The sequence below is a fragment of the Megascapheus bottae genome, chromosome 23 (assembly GCF_031878675.1).
Source record: "Megascapheus bottae isolate mThoBot1 chromosome 23, mThoBot2.hap1, whole genome shotgun sequence".
NCBI classification, from domain to species: Eukaryota; Metazoa; Chordata; class Mammalia; order Rodentia; family Geomyidae; genus Megascapheus; species Megascapheus bottae.
Genome location: NC_143531.1, coordinates 26,650,234 through 26,656,398, shown reverse-complemented (window position 1 = coordinate 26,656,398; position 6,165 = coordinate 26,650,234). Strand labels below are relative to the sequence as shown.

General features: G+C 43.5%; 1 pseudogene; it reads right to left on the bottom strand.

Moving 5' to 3' along the window:
* Positions 1-265: 265 nt before the first annotated feature.
* Positions 266-665, bottom strand: LOC150047485 (large ribosomal subunit protein eL34 pseudogene; annotated as a pseudogene).
* Between the last annotated feature and the right edge of the window lie 5,500 nt (positions 666-6,165).

The following is a 6,165-nucleotide window of genomic DNA, read 5'->3' as shown; positions in this document are numbered from 1 at the left end:
ATCTATCTATCTATCTATCTATCTATCTATCTAATTTTTCCTGAGATCACTAGCACACAAAATCTTATGATTGAAACATAAAGAGCCCCTTTTACATGACTGAGTCCTGCTGTCATGTGAAAAACACTTCAAAAATTTCATTCTTTTCTAGTCATATCCGCATAAACATTGTCTTATTTCTTGATTTTTTTTTTTACAAAACAAGCCTTCTGACTTTTTATTATGCAAGCCTTTTCTTGTAGCAAAAAACTTCTTTGCTAGCAATTTATAGACCTCCTGCATCCTCGGCACACACAAGCAGCTTCCTATTTTTAGTTAGCCTCTGACTCTGTGCTCGTGCCTTCAGCACTTTCACGACGATTTTCTGCTCCTCGATAAGGAAAGCATGCTTGATCCTGTCCGGGACACACTTGGCACACATGGAACCCCCATAGGCCCTGCTGACACATTTCTTTGTTTTTGACAATCACATGAGGACATTAGGTCTCACAGCACGAATCCCCCGGAGTCGGCCTGGGTACATACCACAGGCTGATTTTGGTGCTTTCCCAACTTTTTTGGTGTAAAGGTAAACAATTCTATTGCCAGGGGTTCAGAACAGCCTGGTTTTCATTAGAGGCTGTGTTGTAGGAAAGCCTATGGCGGTATGTCAATCGCTGGACCATTTTAATGTTCTCTAGACATGGTCCGGGAAGAGAAAAAAGTCTTGATTTTTTTAAAAAAATTTCTCTTGATGATCTTCTCTGACTCTCATTTGTCTCTTACCATGCTATATATGTTTTCTATGTCAGTACATATTTGATTGAATGAATATTCAGAGTTTCCTTACTGTGACTATGTAAATACTCTTAACCAATGAAGTTGAAGAACACATCTTTAATTTTTATTTGCTTTACTTTGAACTGCCTCAAGTATTTGTAAAGAGAATCATGCCGCTGACAACTCAGATGTCTGTTGTCTCATGTGACAGTTTTCAGAGTGCATTCATGTTCTGAGATTGTTTTGCTCATCTTTCTTTGTCTGTATCAAAACACCAGACAACATCAATTAGAAAAGAGAAATAGTCCAGTCCATGATCTTGTGGCTGTGTGGCACCTAAAATTTCTACCATTTCATGGTTGATTTTAGTAGTGAAAACAGAGACTTATGACCCAGACACATGTGAAAGGCCCCAGCTCTACACACACTCACACCGGGGGCTACGTCTTCATTACACAAGGTTTCATGGGCACACGGTACTTCAACCATCACAAAGGCTACCAGGAATAAGGAACCTCACTAAGGAAAAACTTAGCAGTATACAAGTCTCTTAAAAAACCTGCCAACAACCCTGTGAATATTTTCAGTGCAAAGTTGCTGCCTTAGTGGCTGCAGTGGCTACTTGGCTCTCCACCATTTACCTTTCCCAGGACTCAGTACAACAGACGTTTTCTCTGGGTGGAGAAGGCTTCCCCTATATCAAATACATTTGGATGAAGCTTCTTGCTTTTGGTCAGCTTTTCCACTCATGACTGGAACTCTTCTACTGGAGCGAAGTCCACACTTTGGCTTTTTTGTTGGTTATCTGGAGATAAGAGCCTCATGAGTTGTCTTCCAGGCTGGCTCTGTGCCTAGAGTCTCAGATCTCAGCTTCCTGGGTAATTGTATTTTAAATTTTATGAAATTGATCACTCACCAGAAGGGAACAAGAGAACATTGTCAAAATTACCTTAAACTGCAAGACTCAAAAGGAAATCATGATAAAACATGAGTCTTGGGCCTGATGAACCTGTGGCTCTCATGTCTTCCGAACAACAGCAGCGAAGCGTTCCATAGACACAGTCTGAAGGACGCAGGTGAACTTCTAAGGGTTTTGAAAGCATGGACGGGCTCGTGAGCATTATAAACCCTAAACGTTCAATTCATAGATGCACACTACAGTTCCTGACAACACTTGAACCCAGACCTCCACAGGCCCACCAGGGGAAATGGACAGCCAGACAGAAAATCCTGAGAACCATGCTGTCTCCACTCTGAGCACTGTGCCTCCCTCTAGTGTGAGAGGAGAACGAAAGGCCAGAGAAGATAATCATTCCATTCCAGGCCTTGCAGTAGGAGAACTTTGGTTTGGAAAGGGTCAGAAGAGCTGGATAGTGTCCTCAGAGGATACACATTTTAGGGAGCTTGTTAAAGCATGATGGCCGAGAGCAGAACTGAGCTCGCAGGAAACTGGAACATTACAGAGTAGAAAGAAATGGCAGCCATGCACTTCAAGAGGGCCAAGAGGACTGAGAGAAAGTGACTGCTGGGCACAGGTGCCCAGGGTAAGGGGCAAAGGGGAAGGAGAGCCAGCTGGCATTCCCAGCTTGGTTTCCACTATCCACATATGAAACCATGTGGTCGCAAAAAGAACGCAAAAACAAATAAAAATCTTTTCAGCAAATAATGTAGAAGGAACTAGATCTTCTCACTTGCAAAGAACAGAACTTTTCACATCATAAACAACAAGCAATTTGAGATGACTGCAGATGTAGGCCAAAAGCGGGATCATAAATCTTGTTTTTTTAAGAATACATCAAAGGAGAATCTTTACTACTTAGATCAAGCAAAGATATCTGGGCTTCCTGGGGAAGCCATTAGCCATAAAAGAAAATAAATTGGTAAAGAGAAGGTCATCAAAACTAAAACTTGTGCCCTGAAAATTCTCCATCAAGAAAAGACAGAGGTGAGCTTCAGACTAGGAAAAATGTTTTCAACATAGTGGATTTTTCTCTCAATGTACACATAGCTCTTACAACTCAATAATAAAAAGACAATCCAATTTGAAATTGCCTATGTGTTAAGCAGGTATTTTAGCTTACTAGAATAAGTCTTGCAACATGATTCCCAGAGGCTGGCATTCAAAGATAATAATAATAATAATAATAATAATAATAATAACAACAATAGTAGTAGTAGTAAACTTAGTAAGAGGATAAAGGAAGTTTCCTATAGTTACTTCAGAATTAGGAATCATATAGTTTGTAAATTGATTATTGTTCCATTATGTTACACATTCCACGGATGGATTGCCATGAGAAGAAAATGTCTTCCAGTAGGTTGTTTATTGTCAGAGAGCTTGCTTCTGTGGGTTTTTGCTTTAGCATATGTAAGTTCAATTTCTTTTCCACATTGCAATAGTCTTTAATAAATAGTCTTGAAGAGCCTCGAATAAATCTTGAGTAAAGCTGTCAGAGACCAAGGAGTTAAACGGAACAAAGCAAAGACCCTCTAGCCTTGGGCAAACCGCACCTGGTTGAGTCATCTGCACAAAATACTTCTCGGAATAACCGCAGGTTGTGTCGCCTGGGTTAGCACAATGGCCAAAAGAATAACCTGACCCACCCCTAACCTTGAGATTTCCCGTTCTTGTTATCACAAAAACTCTCCATCCCCCCCCCCTCTATACTCCCTTCCTTACACTCAGGGTATATAAACCCTGCTTTACTTTTAATAAATGAGACCTTGACGCGACTCAGATTGTCTCTGTCTTTCTTTATGCGCCTGGTCTCCTTCCTCTCTTTCCCCCATTGGTTTTCTTCTCTTAGGAGGTGCCTCCTCGGGCTTTACGAATAACTGAACCCGCGGGACGGGAGAAGTGGCGCCCAACGTGGGGCTCGAGGCACGGTGACCTACCGGACGGCGTGGAGAGCAGGGGACCCCGATTATATTAAGGTAGAGACGCCCACACCGCATCGCTCGTGCACCGTGGGAGAGTCTTGAGGTAAGTTCTGCCGTCCCATCAACCATGGGCAAAGCGTTATCAAAAGAGGTTTTATTTATAAAAGAAATGAAAAAGAGGTTTTATTTATAAAAGAAATGAAAGGATCACTTAGGGAGAGAGGAGTAAGAGTTAAAAAGAAAGATTTGGTAAAATTCTTTTGTTTTGTTGGAGAAAAGTGTCCGTGGTTGGTCTTGCACGGACCAGACATCCATCCCCTTACCTGGAATAAGGTAGGGAAAAATATCAATGATTTACTCCGTCAGGGAGAGCAAATCCCCGAGGCCTTCTTTAGCTTCTATGGGGTTATTAGAGATATTTTAAAGGAAGCAGAGGAGGGAGGTGACAGTGCTCGCTTACTTGCTTTAACAGAGGATTACCTAACGGAGTCACGTTGCCCGTCTCGCAAAAGCGAAAGTGACAATGAAAAACCTATGGTCACTGGCCTTCGGCCTGGCTCGCGCACTCCCTCTTTGATTGATGAGCCTGTGCCCTCAGGACGCCGCTTGGCGCCACCTTTAATTCCCGAAAAAGAGGAACAAGTCCAACCCCCTTTAGAAGACAGGATCAAGAACAATACTAAAAAGAAAAATATGTCACTAAAACCTTATAAAAATATTTATCCTATTATTCCTAAGACTTCTCCTGATAATGGCAGGCTCAACCCCCCCTCTGAGGTGGAGCTAGAGGAGGAGGCAGCGCATTGTGAGGAAGAAAGATATGGCCCTTTTTCTCTTCCCCAAGTTTCTGCAGCTACACAGACTCCAGAGATAAGGGCCCTTCACTGGCCCACCCCTCCCCCATATCCAGACACCCCTCTCCCGTCAGCCCCACCACAGGAAATGTTGAGATCATTTTCTGTTCCTCCGGAGGTGCAAGGTCTCCTTAAATCCAAAGACTCTCTCTTGAAACAAGTGACAGAATTAAAAAACGTACTTCATTTAAAAAGAGAGTTAAGGGACCTCACTTTGCAAATTCATGATTTACAAATGGATCTTGTTGGGGAAGCCATGACTACCCCCCATGCCTCGGGTAACAAGCCCGCTAAAACACCCTCGGCCTCAAAGAGCCGCAATAGTAGACTCAGATCCGGGGCGCAAACTGTTTCCCTCTCCTTCCCCGTAATTACTCGCTCTAACACTCAACCTCGGGAACAAGAGGGGGAGGGAGGAGAAGCGGGAGAGGAGGAGGTGGACACCACCAGAAGGCAGGAGGAGGGACAAAACCTAGATTCCTCTGCCTCCGAGGAGGAAGGGGGTGATCAGGAGGAGGCAAGGAGAGATTCTCAAATTACATATAGGAGATTGACGTTTAAACAAATTAAAGAACTACATTCGGCTGTTAAGAATTATGGAATTAACGCCCCTTTTACTTTAACAGTACTGGAGGGCCTCGGGGTGAGGGACATTTATTGCCTCATGAGTGGCACAAGATTGTACAGTCTGTTTTAACCAGGAGTCAATATCTAACCTGGAAAGCTGAATTTATAGATAAGGCAGAAAATCAAGCCATTACCAATAAAAAACATACACAAATGGCTTCATGGTCTTCTGATAAAATTTCAGGGAGGGGCAAATTTGCCTCGGAGGAAAAACAACAAAAACTCCCTGCAGGAATATTAACCCAGACTGCTCAGGCTGCCCTGGCCGCCTGGAGAGCCGTGCCTGCTGCAGGAGTGGTTACTACCTCTCTTTCCAGGGTAGTACAAGACAATAATGAACCATATTCTCAATTTGTTGCCAGACTGTTGGAAGCAGCCGAAAGAATATTAGGTGAGGTAGATACAGATGACATTATAGTTAGACAGTTGGCCATAGAAAATGCTAATGCAGCCTGTAAAGCTGCTTTAAGAGGCAAAACAAAGACCCTAGATTTAAATGGTATGATTAAAATTTGCAATGATGTGGATTCCTTTGAACATAAAATGTCTAAATCTATTAATTTGGCCATTGGAGCCATACTCCAAAACCAGACTCCACCTTCAGGAAAACTAGGACAAATATCTAGCCCTAAAAACTGTTTTAAATGTGGACAAATCGGACATTTTGCTAGAGAATGCCCTGGAGCTATTAAACAACCCAACGTTCCTGGGACAATTCCCCTCCCCCTTCCCCCTGGCCTTTGTCCTAAATGCAAAAGAGGCCATCACTGGGCTAGAGAGTGCCGGTCCAAGACCGATATAAATGGCCAGCCTTTATCTGCGGTTTCGGTAAACGGGCTACGGGCCCCAGCAGGGGGCCCTACCTACCCACCGCGACAACCAATGACCCTTCCCGCCCAAAATCTGCCTCTGATGCAAACATCGCTGACTCAGACTTGTTCCGAGCCACTGCAGGCAGCGCAGGACTGGACCTCTGTTCCTCCACCACCAGAATTATAACTCCAGAGGAAGGAACAGTTGTTATAAACTCTGGAAGGTTCGGGCC